Source organism: Pinus tabuliformis, chromosome J (assembly GCF_031772625.1).
Source record: "Pinus tabuliformis cultivar Carrire ecotype Pingquan chromosome J, CPIR1, whole genome shotgun sequence".
Lineage (NCBI taxonomy): Eukaryota > Viridiplantae > Streptophyta > Pinopsida > Pinales > Pinaceae > Pinus > Pinus tabuliformis.
This window is the reverse complement of record NC_142295.1, coordinates 39,785,984-39,802,333: the sequence shown is the minus strand read 5'-3', so window position 1 is coordinate 39,802,333 and position 16,350 is coordinate 39,785,984.

Below are 16,350 nucleotides of genomic sequence, written 5' to 3'. Positions count from 1 at the left end.
TTCTAATTTACCTTTCAAGATATTTACCTCAACTTGAAGTTGTTCTTCCTTTTCAAGATATTGCTTCTTCATGTCTTCTTCAGCTTTCCTTCCTTCTTCCAACTGATGCCTTAGTTTGAGAATCTCCTTTTCTTGTTCTTCATTCAGATCCTGCTGCATTTGACGAATTCTGAAGGCACATTCTAGCTGAGATTTTAAGCTGATAACTTCATTTACCTGTTTTTCATTAGCTTGGAGTAGATATTTATTCTGCTTCTTTGATTCTTCAAGATCTTCCTTTAGCGAGCAGATCGTGGCTTCAAGACTTTCATAGTAACTGGATCTATCTCTGAGTTTCTTGATGGTTGTGCTTCTTTCATTGACTTCATCTCTTAGAGATGTTACTTCTTCCTGCAACTTTTGATATTTGTCCTTGAATAACTCTCGTTGAGCCTTTAGTCTAGTAATAGCTTCCTTGAGGGCACCACTCTTTATGTTCAGAAGTCTTTCTTGTTCACTAATTTTGTTTGTCAACCTGTTAAATTCTGCCTCTATTTGATATCCTTCTTCCTCACCCATAAGAGCACATTCAGTTGTTTCGTTATCACTTCCATCCTTTCCAAATGGATAGATAGCTGGAACATCAGAGGATAGCAAATTCATACCTGATAGTTCATCTTCATTCTAAAATGATTCTGAATTTGAAGAGCTTCTTATACCTAATCCCCAATCGATTCTCCCACTGTCATAGTTCTTCTGAGATGTCTTCTTCTTCTTAGGTGCTTTCTTCTTAAGCTTCTTTCCCATAGTTCCACGGATCTCCTTCAAGCGATCAAGCTTCTACCAAAGGACCTGCTTTGATACCAATTGTTGGAAATAATACTGAGAGGGGGGGGGGGGGTGTGAATCAGTATTATCAGATCAATAAAACTTTTACATTTCCATACTTAGATACATATACGCTACTTCATTCAAGGGAACCCGCGTTTATACGCAGCTGTGTCTAAAGCAACTATCATATATCCAAAATACTTATGATTCAGTTAATCCATTAAATGTTGATCTTTAGTTAGTGCATCAGAACTTCATTAACCATATGAGCAGTAAAAACAGAACAGATCATCACACACAAGAAGCACACATGAACACCATGATATAAGGTGGAAACCCAATGTGGGTGAAAACCACCTGCTGCAATTCGTTTCTATCTTCCTTTATTAAGAAACTTCTTTTACAATGTACTGTTGCAGTCCTTTACCAGCACGCAGGCTACAACCTTCTCTCGTTCTCCAGACTCTCCTGGAAGGGAGCTCCAACCCCCTTTTTCTCTTGTACTAGCTAAGATACTAGTATGTAGGCGCCGGCCTAAAATCTTCTCTCCTCCGGGTACCACGTTTCATAAATTTTCAGACTGGATACACCTGAAGCACAACACATAATCTGAAGGCCATGTTTCATCAAATTTTCATACTGGACCCATAAATATCATTGAAGCACAAAACAATCAATACTCGCATCATCAATCTCTGAATCACTGAAACATTGAAGACCTGTCAACAACACAGTCACCAGAACACAGAGTAGAACTCTGCAATAACAATCAAAACCAACTGTACCATCAAAATCATGCATAAGAGTGCATACGCTACTTGGAAGTGCCGAACCTGCATGTATATGCAACTTCATCAAGATGAACCAGCGTATATGTCATTAATCACTTATTCATAACTTTGCTGCACTCCCTGACATCAGACATAACCAGATCATTACATATACAAGGATAATATATGTGTTAGCACCCAGATCTAGTCCATCGGATCACATAAATATGAGTCATTATGATCTTGATCCATATTAGTTCTTATCCATCAATACACAATCATCCAACCAAGATATGCAGAATACTGACACCATTAAATAGTCATCAGAACTCAGCAACAGTTAGAACCACCTGTAACTTCAGACATCATAGCTCAAATGGTATACGCTACTATGATGAATCAAACCCGCATACATATGCGCTTTTGCCAAAGACAAGCCGTGTACAGATCTGAAAATATTTTCTCATAACTTGCAGCTGTACCAGACATCAATCATATTCATAACACTTAGAGAACAATACATGTGTCAGTATGCAGATCTAGAATAAGCATAGTCAACTATATAAAGATAGTTCATTTCAAATCATTTGATGCCGATCTCTCCTTAGTTCTTGTTCTCCATCAACCGGTGAGATCCCTCCTTAGCTAAGATCAAGAAATGCATCATCAACCCATAACCTGCATACTGGATCTCATACTTCATCAGATATTCTAGTCTTTTCAGATGCACTTGCCTAATGATCTTCTTCTCCTTTTATAGTCTTAGGCCTTGCTCAATACCACGGTCCAAAACCATAATATATCAATACCAAGGGCCCAATACTTGGGATCAACAAACTTGTCGAGATACCACGGTCCAAAACCATAGGTTCAAATATCGAGGACCAACTACCACAGACCAAAAGTAAGCTTTCCGACATGTACGCGCTTTAAAGCTTTCCGACAGGTACGCGCTTTTCCATGCATGAAACTACGTGTATACCCTACTTGGTATATAGTGAACCTGCGTATACGCGACTTGGTATATAGTGAACCTGCGTATACGCGACTTGGTATATAGTGAACCTGCGTGTATACCCTACTTGGTATATAGTGAACCTGCATATATACTCTTCTTTCTTCATTCTTTGTAGTCTGATCATCAATTCTTTGCTACTGACCTGCTGCACTCTAATTTTTCATATGTGTGATTTGCCATCAAGGACAACACTTGTCTCATAATGCCAACAACTGCGTGGTGCTTCCAGATTCAGAATAACAACAATCTTCACAGGGTCCACCATCAGGCCTTGTTTGTAGACCACATGGCCTAGCAGGTTGCCAAAGGGAACGAGGAAGGTGCACTTTTCAAGGTTCAGCGCAATCTGGTGTTGGCGGCAAGTATCCAGAATGAACCGCAAGGTCACTACATGGTGCTTAACTAATCCAAAGACAGTCTAATCATCCAAATAGATCTCCAAGAAGTTGTGGATGTATTCTTTGAACGTCACCACCACTAAGCGCAACAATATCGTTGGCGCGTTCTTCAGTCCAAAAGGCATAACGGTGTACTGAAAGCAACCCCATTCTGTTGCGAAGGTTGTTTTTCTCCTATCTTCCAGTGCGATCTTAATCTGATGGTACCCTGAGAAGCCATCTGTAAATGAGTAAGCTTCTTGACCACCAACATTCTCCAATACTTCATCTGTGAATGGTGTCGGGAATGGATCGTGAACACAGGCGTCATTGAGCTTCCTGAGGTCCACGCATATTCTTATTTCGCCTTTCTATTTTTTCTCCTGCACTACCATAGGACTCACCCAATCAGATTCTTCCACTGGTTCAATAATTCTGGTTGCGAGCATTTTATCTAATTCATTGCAAACCTTTTCTTTATACTTTGGGTTCAAGCGATAAGGCCGCTGCTTAACTGGCTTCGCGTCTGATTTCAGAGTGATAGTCATCATCCCTAAGTCGCCAATGGTCCCTTTTAAGTTCATGATTTTGATCGAGAACAAGTCTTGGTATTCGCGGAGTAACTCAATGACCTTATCTACCATATCATCATCCCAATAGTCCTCAAGTGTCACATATTTCGGCTCCTCTTCTGTGCTAATGTTTAGCTGCTTCGTTTTTAGTGGTGCGGTGATGTTGGGATCCTCAATTGATGGTCCTTGAACCTCGCAATAGCCTTCAGTTTCTGGAATATCAATATTTTGGGGGTCATCATCATCCTCCTCCACCTGCACATTATAACATTCTATAGCATTGCTTAACTGGGTTTCCCATACTGGTTGCAGCATTTCCAATGGCTCCTGTGGTATTTTGAAGATGGCGGCCTTTACTACTTGCAGCGCATTGTCAATAGTATCCGACCATCGTTCTTAAAATGTGAATGTTAATAAAAATCCCTCACGCAAGACATCCCATTCGCCAGTACCATGTCAGAGTTCTGTCTCCGTATACCAGTTCATGGGTATTACATCCAAGGTATGGTAGAATAAGTGTACCCATTCGGGTTGTGGTTCTTCCCCGTAGACCTTGGTCCATTTCTCGAGGTGCATGCATGGGTCATCTCATCTATCATACTTGTCTTCTAGCCATAGTTGTGGTGTCCCAAATAGTATGCACATCATCCTTCTGCATCCGTGCTAGTCCTAAAAATTTCCTTGATGTGTACCCCACCATCGTGCGGGTGTTGCGCATAGCGCCCACTTCAACGCATCGAATTGCTGCTGTTCCGGTACTGCGCTTTCAAATTTTCTTAGGAATTCATCCACCGTTGTAAATCCATCATATGTCGGCAGCTCTCTTGCTTCCGTTGTCACGCAACGCAGTGATCTAACCATCGTGTTGCAATTCAGCGTTGTCACTTCGTGTAACTGATTCTGCCATCGCTCTACTTCTTTGTCTGAATTCAAAGTGTAGGAGATTTCGCACTCCCACGAGATCCTCCCATCTGCAATCGGATTCACCCAATCCTAGTCTCATGCAGTTATCTTGTAAATACAATCAAGATCATCGTTGCACACTGGTTTAGTGTAGCACACTCCTTCGGCTGGGTCCAATGGGGCTACTACGCGTAGTGACTTTTTCTCGAAGATCATTTTGCGCTTCTTCAGGTTGATGACTCTGTTCATATCGGTGGCCCAGTCTATTCCTAACAATGCGGGATAGAGATTGCTATCATTGACAATCTCTATTACTTCAAAATCCGCCTGCGTGCTCGCGCCTTCAATATCAACTGTTACCCCTTGTAACCTTCCCATGGGTAAAATATTTTGTTGGTTTGCCATTTGTAATTGAATAGGGGACCATTGTAAGGTGGGCCTAACCATGCATTCCCATGTTTTCTTTGGTAATACATTCGCATCCGAACCCAAATCTAGGATCACCTGATCCAATTCATATTCCCCAATCTGTGTATTTAACCTCATTTCCCTTCCAGTGCACAATGCATGCTTCCCCAATTTCTGGACGACACGCAGTTCGCTGACCCTGCGCACCTGTTGATCAGTTCCTGTAGTCCTTTAACTGCCTTGTTGTCACGGAGTAGTTTCATGCATGTCTCCAGAAAGGTAGTGAGCATCGAAGGATCCATTTCTAGCTCTGGTTGATCCTTACTACCTGAAGTGGAGGCCTTCGCAAAGTTCTTCTTAGCTTCCATGAATGTCTCCTTTACGCGTTCTAAGTCAAACTCGGGTTCCTTTGTAGGAGCCTTGCGAACCCATGTACTTTCCTCTAGTTGTTTCCACGTATCTTCTCCCATGGCCGTACTGCTTCTTAGCATCATGTTTACATTCGGGTCTTCTTCGCGCGGCTCAAACCTCATAATTTGTATATTCTAAGTCGGGGGAGGCTAGAATACCCCTTTTCCACGCATCTTTGTGATCAATGTAGGACAATCTATTGTTTCATGATCAAACTGAGCATAATACAAACAGGATATCCTTGTCGAGTTGGTACAATCACGGGAATAATGCCCTGGTCCTCCACAATTGTAACAAATTAACTGTCTGCGGCCCCTTCCTGGTCCCATTCCACCTCGTCCCCGACCTCGCCCCTGAAATCCAGCACGCACCATCCCCACATCTGGGTCGAGGGCTCGCATTTCAGTCTGCATCCTATAGGATGGGGTCTAATCCATCATTAGCTCGTAACTGTAGCAAGTGCGCTCATCGTGGCCTACCGACCTGCAAAAATTACAAAACAATTGCTGGGTTGTCTGTGTATATTTCTGCAGCAAATGACAATTGTCCGTCGTGTGTTTCCCTCCTATCTGACAGATCATGCACCATAAAGCAGGTGCCGCACTCGGCCCTGCTTGCGCCTCTGGTCTCAACGGCATTGGCCCTCCTCCTACCAAGTAGTTTGCGAACACTGGACAATGATCCTTGTCATGGACCTGGCCTTTGCATTTTATGCGCCATACTTCCTCGTGCACCTCTGGCTGTGGTGCCCTATCCTGCTTCAAGCTTTGCATTTCCAAAAATTTTTTTTGTAGTTGTGCGTGGATTTGTTGAACTCCCAACCCAGGGTCTTATATCGGGGTCTCATGTAATCTCATCGCCATTTCCAATGCTTCGGCCTGGGTAGAAAGTTTCTATTGTGATAGTGTTGTCCTCAAGTGAAGTGCCAAAGATGCTACAAACCATGCACAATGATGTGCATCTATCAACGTCATATTGGCTTCGCAGATCGTACTCTTCAATGGTTGATCCAGATCCTATGGAGTCTCACCCGGGAGCATCACGATCTCTTTAAACTCGATGATTAATTGTGTTTTTGACTTTGGTATGCTAAATTCCCTATTCAACGCATTCTGGATCTCTGCTATCCCTGCGTTTGGGTGGTTGTTAGAATGTTTGATATACCATGTTAATGCGCGATCCTGCAGTCCACTCACCAATGTAGCCTTCTTAATATTGTCGTCTGTGACACCTTGTGCTTCCCATACTGCTCTTACCACGAACCATAATTGGTCTGGATCCTCATTCCCTACTCCTCTGAATACTGGTAGTTTGATCACGCTCGCCATACTGAACTGTGGATGTGGTGGAGGTGGAGTGGGTGGAGATGGAGGTGAGGGAGGTGAAGTGGGTGGAAGTGGTATCCACGGAATCCACTGCCTTATCAAACTGACTGTGCTTCTTGGAGAAACCTTTGCGATCTCGTCCTCGCTCTCCCACGAGGGTGAAATTAAGGGATTGTTTTCTAATTCTTCGCTACTTCTGCGTTGGTAGATCTTTCCGCTCTGCGTAGTCCCAAACATTAATTTATTCGCAAAACCCTCTTTTCACATAACATCATCTTAATCGAGGTGTTCAAAGATTTAATATAATTACCTCACGGTTCCTTGAGGAAGCATCGCTCTGCCTCACTATAACTGACGGTCGTGTCCACCGCAAATCCAATGGTAAATCCTCCTATTATTCTGTCAATACAATGGTCCATAGCTCACGCTATCTTATCTTCTAAGGCTTCTAGTCTGCGCACTAGTTCCGGAGTCCACCCTATTGGTTTGTCAAGCCTACACCTTCCTTGGTTGTCTACCAACCTCGTGATCCACTCATACAACTCTGTCGGAAAATATGCAAAGAAAATCTCATGGATTTTTGTATACACGTAGTGCTCCTGTTAGAGTCGGTCTGGTCAGTCCTTCATCAGAGATCAAAACTCTTTATGCATTTTATTTTTAGGTGTCCCGCTCCATTCATTCAGCTGCATTCCGCTAGGGGCATGCCATGATCTGACGGAGAAAGTCATGCTAGTCATCTCCCCTCATGTCTGGCTCCTGCTGGCTTAGGTCTTGTGTCAATAATCACCAAAGTCCATGACAGTCAAGGTCTGGTCCTTCAACAGACAAAGGTCATTTTTGGTCATTTGGTCTAGGAATTAAACAATTTGGTCTTTAATATGTCCAGTAAAGCCATGCAGGCTAGAGTGATGCTCTTGCAAAGTAATGATCCGCAGAGTTTCATCATCATATTGATAGACTTCGACTGTTCTTCAAAACTCTGTTTTGAAGAAAAGTCAAACAGTCTCATTTGTGACAAAATTTTCAAAAAGGGTTGACTGTTGATTTCTTCAGGTGCAATCATGGTTTCCATGACCAGATGCTCTGTCATGCAATCCCTGCAAAAAGTGTCGAAAATTTCATCATTTGAGCCAAAATTTTAGAGGAAAAGTGAAAATCAGGGTTATTTTAAAGTCAGTGAAAAAAGTGCCAAACATGACATTAGAAAGGTGGGTTTTTTGAAAAAATAAATTTAATCATGACCTCCAAGTATTATACACAAGTTTCCATCACAAATCAAACTCATTGTGCAATCAAGGCATAGGAAAAACATTGCAAGGTCGAGGAGCGAGCAATTGCGTGGTTTGGAGCAGTTTGGAGGTGATTACAGGGGCGTGGCGCACACAGGCAGGGGCGCGGCGCACACACAGGGCGCGACGCACACAGAACCCGCCCACAGTTCAAACTTATAACCAGTGCGGCGCACTGGGCTTTGCGCGCAGCGCACAGAGACAAAGTGCCTAGAACGTGCCAAAACTCCCTCAAATCTTTGGTGAAGCCCCTTTAATTGCAAGATATCAAAACAACACCCAGCTTCACCATCATCAAAGGGGCAACCTAAATACAGTTTATAAACAGCAGTCATGGCATCCGAGGTTTCATCAGAGTATGAGGTGGAGACCCACAGTGATACAGCTTCAGGAGAACAGGCCCCCAGGAGACATCACCGGAGTGGCAAACATGTTAGAGATGAGCCAAACACCCTCACTGAGTTGCAGGCATGCCCTCTTGCTATGTCATGTTTCCAGCACCTAGCATGTTTTGAATTTTGTCAAAGGGTGGCAAATGTCAGAGTTCATCATGAGTTGGCCTGTCTTTTTGCGCTTCACCTACATGGAGGTCAGTCTATCTTGGCTGAGGTCACTTTCACATTGACACCGGAAGCCATATCAGTGGCAACAAGCATACCAAATGTTGGAGAACAGTGGCATAAGAAGAAGAAGGTGGAGAGGCATCATTATGAGCCTTACATTAAGGCCAGTTGTTTAAGTCAGCTCACGAGAGTTTTCCCATTCAGATTTTTGAGAGATGAGTATGCTCCGCTCATGAAATTGATCATGAAGTACTTCAGTTGTGAGGGGAGGTTTTCTCGCCTTTATGCCTATCACATTAGGTTGCTCATGCACTTTACCAGGGTGCGGATGATGAACCTCCCATTTTTCATTTGCGGGAGCATAGAGAAGATGAAAAATTTCATGCAGCATAAGACCCCTTGGCAGCAGCTCAATAGTGTTTATCACTTTGCTCTTATTCCGATTTTGGTGGATCATCAGTTGGGATTGCAGGGCATTGCTTGGGAGGACTTTATCTCCCGTCACTTCTTCAGCACTCCACAGGTAGTATCAGAGGTAGAGCATGAGATAGGTGGTCCTTCACATCAGTATGAGCGCCACGAGACCGCTACTATTCCAGTATTCATCACCTATCAGAGAGGCAGTAGACATTTGTTTGCAATGGCAAAGCGAGTGTTATTTCCACCTAGGATGGAAGGGGCCTCGCTTCCAACATCAGCATCACAGGAGCAGGGCAAGGGTAAGGAGCCAGTGCAGGAGGAAGGGCCATCAGGTGAACGATAGACTGAATTTGTTCTCCTCCATGATGATGAGACAGATATAGAACCAACAAATGCAGAGCTTACAGAGATCATCCAGGAGCGGCAATCAGTGATTGAGGCCTTATCCCTTGACTTTGAGAGGGCCAAGTGGAACATGAAGTACCTGGAGCAGAGAAACAAACATCTAGAGGATCGGCAGGCGATTATGGAGCTGCAAAACATTCGTGAGCATCGCCAAGTTGCTCAAAGGAGAAGAGTTGAGCTCACATCATTGGAGCAAGAGATCAATGAGGATTGGGAGGCCCATCTCGAGAGCGTGAACATGCACTTGGAGAGGCTGCTGGACAAGGCCGATCAGGACCTTGCCTTGCTGAGACACATGGCTTATCATTACAGGACACGAAATATGAGTGCAAGGGCCCAGATAAGGAGCTTGAAGGCGAAATTGAGGAAAGCAACAAGAAAAGAAAAAGAGGAAAAAGAGAAAGATCGGCTTCGAATCTTGGCTAAGGCTTCCTTGGCCCATCATAACACCCCATAGAGAACCTCCAGCCAAAATTTCAAGAAATTTGGGGAATTTTTTGTCACATGACAAATTTTTGGGCAAAATACAGGGTTTTTCTCCCAGTGGCACGACGCTAAAAATTGGGAGCTCCAAATGAGGAATGGTTTGCATTTTTGGATTCATCATGGAAAATCATGACTACTGGTGCTCAGAAAAGAAATTTGGGCAAGATATGAGTCTCCAAAAGGTCAAAAACACCCAAAAAATGGCCACTCTGCCCCTTTTTTGACACATAGGAAGCAGTCTTGGGAGAATGGAGATTTGGAGGGGAAAATGAGGACCAAATTCAAAAATTCTAGTGGGGTTAGAAAGTAGACAGGACAGGCTTTCCAACAGGCCCACTTGGGCACATTTTGGACACCTGCAAGTGCCACAAAACAGGGCCCAAAGTAGCGCGGTGCACAGAGAAAATGGCGCGGCGCATAGAGGAAAAATTGCCAAATTTGCTTTCGTTTCGCGAATTTTCGATTCGCGACTTCTCCAAGTGGGCCCGCTCATCTACACTTCGGTATTTTGGCACCAAAGGCGGCATTTAAAGCATTTTTTTTTTCAGATGGACTTCTATCCAAGTGGCGAAGGAAGACAAATGGTCACCCAAGCCAAATGTCATGTTTGTAGCGCTACACCTGTAGCTGATGGTTGGCTCTTCATCTCCATTTTGTAATGATTCGAGTAACTCCCCAACCCTTGGGCATTCTATCTCTTCATGGAACATTCTATATATTGTATGTAAGCTATTTGCAAAGGGTTGGTTAGTTTGTAACTTCTGGGAGACTGTGGGAAAGAAACTTTGTTTCTTCACTGTGTATTTTTGACAGAGAATTAATGAAAGGCAGCGGCTCTGTTTCATGAGATTCTTGTGGTTGTGAGTGTAGCAAATGTGTCTCTTATGTTTTCATATGTATTTCGTTATGTTTCATAATTCAATTCATGTTCATTTCCAGTGAAATTTTCTGAGTGAGATTAGGTAGAATTCAATTTTATTGCTCTGCCTGTGGGAAAATTTCATGTTCAGTGTTTTTCTTCTGTTGAAAAGGATTCATGTTCCTATGCCATTTTCACACTCCTCAACAATCTCTCCATTCTGCGTTATCCCAAACTAAATTGCTACACTTTCCGCCTGCCTTGCCTCACGAAGTAATCTGTGCCTTTGTATTAAATTCTTTGTTCTTTGCTGACCGTTGGTCCCATACCATCCCAGAAGCTCGGTCATTCATAAAAATTGTTTCTTGTATCCATATTCACTTACTAGCCTAAGATCAATATTTCATTGTAAGTCATCTCAGACTGTTTTTTGCTTATCTATTCACTAAGCGTGACTCGGAGAGAGCCCTCTCCTGTTCTGGTAGGGCTAGCTACCAGACTGAGCGTGGTTTGTGGTTACCCTGAATTTTGCCTTCCTTCAGCCTAGGGCAGATTTAGGTGCTAACATAGTGGCGACTCCACTGGGGATCAACTGAAATCAAATCCCCTTATTTCTTAATAATTCTAAGCTTTTGGATGATGAGTTTAGGATTGGATAGGCTGAGTAAGTTGGTTGTGTCCTGTGATTTTTCTCAATAGCATGTTGGCTTCGAGACGATATACTAGAGCCAATCCATACTCGGATCCTCCTCATATTTACGAAAACCCCAATTTGATTCCGAGACTCCTTCGTCAAGAGAGCACCATAACTCCCGTGTTCAAATCCCATTCATGTCCTGACATTTTTGAGTATCTTGAAGAGCTTGAGTTTGACGAGCAGTTTGAAATATCATTGTTTGAGTCTAAATCCGAAAGGGCTATTGACTATACTGTCCCCAATCCGCAATTTCTTGTAGACTTAGAAACCGAAAGAGCTAATCGGTTAATTGATAATTATATTGCGACACAGCCTCAAACTCCAATTGCTAGCCCCTTACAAACTGTGCAAACTCCTCCAACACCTCCAAGGCCAAATCCACCAAGAGTGATGGCTGCCCGTTTTGCACCCCTGGTTCTGCCTCATGTTCTAGATGACATGCCCACAGATTATCAAAGAAAAATCCCATTTTTCGATGGCACTCCTAACAGCATTACTGCCCAGCAACATGTGGACAAAATGGCAGAGTTCTATGAACTTCATGAGATCGATGCGGAGAATGTGGCAATGAGACTTTTCGTATAGACATTTGTAGGTGAAGTGAGGAAATGGTTAAGAGGTTTGCCGATAGCACGTATCGCTACCTTGGCTGAACTACAAAGACAATTTTTAAATCGATGGGAAGTAAACAAGAATCGCCTTCAAATTTTGGCTGAATATGAACAAATCATACGAAACGCTGGTGAGTCGGTCCAAGATTATTGTGTTAGATTCAATGCAGTTTACAACGAAATTCCAGATCATCTAAAGCCACCCGTGGGACTAGCTATGATGAAATTTCTAGATGGTTTTGACGCAGATATGGCCTACAAATTAAGAGAGAGAGAACCGGCCACAATGGAAGACATGCAGAAAATCGCGGTCAGCGTTGAAGCAAATCTGCTGTCCAAGAGAGCTAGAGTGAAAGCAGAAAAGAAAGTCACGGTTAAGGAAGAGTCTTCTTCAATGGATCAACTACTCAAAAAGGTAGAGCAGATGCTTGAAAGGGTGAAGCTTGACAAGCCTGAGACACAAGTTAGGAATCCTAACTTCCATGGCCAGTCGCAGCCACAATATAGAATAAGACAGAGAGATCAACGAACCCAAGAGCAGGCAGCACAACAGCTAGTACAGGCACCTTTGCAACAAAATTTTGTGCATGGACCGGAGTCAAATGAGGACGGGAATGTAATAGTTGAAGAGAACCACCTCTTTACTCCAGATGAGCTGCCTACTTACATTACCGAAGAAGAGGAGTGTGCGGTGTGTTATCACTCAGGTTGTTCCCTGGCTCCTAAGGGAATACAGCCGAGGTAACCACTAACCAATCTTTTAGCTGCAGGTCCTAGCCTACCTGCAACCAGAGAGGGCTCTCTCTTTGTAGTTTTAGCTTTGTTCTTGGAGTATTTTAGGCTAGCTATTATGCACAAGTTTTTTTTTGAATTTGTTGGAGGGTAATTTCAGGTGGAACAGGAATGCAAGTAAAAAATAGTTTCTTCCATTGGATAGATGGAGTCAGAGTGAGTGAACTGGTAAAATGCTGAAGTGTTCATTTGGTAAAAGGAGTTTGCTACAGAGCAAGGTAATCAATTCAGGAGCAATTTTGATATCTGAAATGGTGACATTTAAGTCAGAGAATGAAAGGCACTCAAGAATCTTTCATTATGCTGGCAAGGAGAAAGTGCATGAAGATTACTAAGGAGCAATAAAGAATTCCTAAGCAATATTCAGAATGAAAGAACTAATGTAAATAGGAGCAATTAAGAATTCCTATTTATGATTAATTCTGAAGAAAACATATATAGTAACTGAGATTGAACACAGAGTACCTTTAAGCAAATTCTGTGCTATTCCTCTTCTCTGCTACCAAGTTTATGGAACAAACATGAAATTGCACATATAGAAAACATAAAAACACAGAGACGAGAGACTTATTGATCCATAAAAGACGCAAGAATTCTGTAGCGCTCCCAGAGCTTCACTTCTACATTCAGATGGTTCAGCATAGTGAAATTCCAGCAACCTTTGTATTATATAGCTTTGATAACTTACAGCACAGTTCAGAAATGAAATTACCAACCCCAAATACATGTCGTGGGGGGGTATTTATACGAAAGGAAGATAAAAAATATCATGAGGATAAGCTTTCAACTCATAACTTTCTTTACCAACTAATTAAGGAGCAGTAAGTGAAGGGATAAATGCTGTAGTAAATATGAATGCTCTAGCTGTCCAATTTGTCAGAGGAGTTTTGACTTTCTGGGCTGAATGAGTCAGCTACCTTCTGCGCATTTATTCTGCGTGTGCTGTCCTGTTGCTGGTACGTTGCTGATTTTGTCTTTGTCTTCATCATGGGTGCTCGGCTTCTTTGCATTTATTGAGCTATAGTGGTCATTCTGTTTCTGCCTTTCACTGTCTTTTCTTCCCTTTTGACAGGTGGAGCATGCCATCTGTATATGCTGAACTGTTATTTACAAAAAAGAATTAATAATCGAAATCACCTGAGCAATGTCTCCACCAATCTTCTGTAGGTAGATGATGCCTTTGTATTTTGATCAGTGTCTCATCAGCTTCAATGTACCTATAAAAGTTTGGCTGGGTTTCAAAGAGATGATTTATCTCGTGTGCAATGTAGAATAGATTTTATAATTTATCAAAGACACTCTGTCCAGATGGAGGCCCCATTTCTTCTGATGTGCTTGAGGAAGCTGTGATTTGATTAGAAGCATAATTGTTCACCCTGTTGGCATAATGCTCATGTGACAGCAGTCTTCCAGCACTGGTTACTAGACTAGGTAGCCCTCTGCTCTGTAATGTTGTGATCTTTATTCTGAACTCATCCACCTCTGCTTGCATCTCTTGGCACTTTCTTTCCAAGGTCTGCACAAAATTCCTTAGGGTCAACACCCTTTTTACTAATAAGATAGTATCAGTCCTATTTCTGATTCCTAATGCTGCCAACTGCTCCTTGGTGTGAGTGTTCAGAAATTGGATCATCCTATTAGCTTGCTCAGGCATATTACCCAAAGATGCTCTAGCCTTTTGATTTTCAAACTGAGCTATGCCTATCAAATCCATTTGCTCATGCATGGTTTCAATGGATTTCCATTGGTCTGTAATGGATTGGCCAATCTTGGCCCACAGAATTTTCTTGATATCTGCTAGAGTCTTATCAAAAGTAAGCTCTTTCTCCAGCTCCTTTATTCTTTTTTCCAGGGCTTTCACTTCCCTTGTCTTCTCAGCTACATCCTGCTTTGACTTGTCATATTTTTCCTCAATTCTAGCCAGCTTTTCCTTGGTTTCTTTCAACTCCGCCATTTGCAATTCCAGGGCTTCTATTTCTTTCATCATATTGTCCATTCTCAAGCTGGTGCCTTGCTCTGCAGGTGCTGTAGTAGTTTCTGAAATTGGTGTTGAGCTTGAGGTACCTACTTCAGATGCTGGGGTAGTGAGAGGGACTGTTGTGGGGGCCGTAGGAGGAGCAGCTGTAAGAATCTCAGTTGTTTGAATTGGCTGAGAGGCCAACTCTCCCTGTCTTCCTTGTAATGATGCCTCCAAGGCACTCTCTGTCTCTACCAACCTTTTATGTAAGGTCGTAAGCAAAGCTACGACATCCTGCTCCTCTTTTTGTTGTGCTACCTCTGTAGTTTGAGGATGCAGTGTAGCTGGCAGCTTGATTTGTCTTCTAAGGGCGGCTATGTCTTCATCTTTCTTTTTTATCAAAGCTTGCACACCCTTGGGATCAGTGGGATCATGTCCCAGCTCTATGATGATCTCCTCCAAGGACTTGATTCTATTGTCCTTGGCCTGTGATGAAGCTTTCTCCAACTCTAGTTGGGCAGCAGTATTGTGCAAAGAGTTTTGCAATCTATGGGCTAACAATGTTTTATCTGCTAAAGTAGAATATACCATCTCCCCGGTCTGCTTGTGCAATTCAATCTGGTCCATCGGATGGATATCTTTGGCGAACACTTCCAGATTGGTTCTAATATAGTCAGCAGCTGATTGGGGTTGCTGAGTTGTAGGTCTGAAGTGACCGAGGGTCATTTTCCCTTCCTGGATGTCATAGGCTGCCATTAGCCTTTGCTGATTGGTGGGGGCCATCCTTATTAGCTGGTTGTACAGCTGTAATCTTACTGGCTCATTCCTAGCTTTGATATCAGTGAATGCTTTTTTAATGTCAGAGCCCTGTCGGCCCTGTTGCCTAGTGGATGTTACCTCTATCCCCTGTTGTCTCTCTTGCTCCTGGTGAAAGGAGCTGGCCGATGTTTCCATGCTTGGGGGAACTTGCTGTTCAGTGGGCCCCTCTGGCATTTCTTCCTCCGAAAAAGGATTTAACCTTTGTCTCTTTTCTCCTTGCTGCTCTGTGGATGTCCCTGGAGGGGTCTCTTCCTGTCTATCCCTCTTCTTTGCTCTTTCTTCATTGGCAGGAGTCTGCAACACAGGAATTTCAGTCACTTTTGCTTGAGTTAAAGGGTCTTGCCCTTGACCCTATTCATCTGTAGAAACCAGCTGGTCTGCCATTGTTTCTTGTTGCTCTAAATTGTGCACTTGCTCTTCTGAATGCTGCACCGCTTTTCCTTTAGATGTCCCTGGTAGTGGAGCACTTTCTTGAGCTGGTTGCTGGGGGGCCGTGGCAGATGAGGTGCCTTCTCCAAGGTGCCGAGGAGATGTAAAAAAGACCTGTCCAAAAGATTCCAAGTCAACTGATTTTTCCAGGTTCTTTATTGCTTTTTATGTTATCTCTTCTTCAGTAAGCTCTTCCACTAATGTGCCCTCTACCCATTCTTGTTGATTGGCATATTGTTCAATTTGAGGGATATTGTAATGTACATATCCTGCAAGCTTATATTTGATTCTTCTAAGGCTTATAAAGTGATTGGGATCATATGGTGACCAAATGAAGCTTAGTTTGAGCTTAAGTTTCTCTCCCAGCATCTGGTCAGCATCCTTCCATGCTTCTTCTCTCTTATTGAAAATAAAGGGGCCCAATTG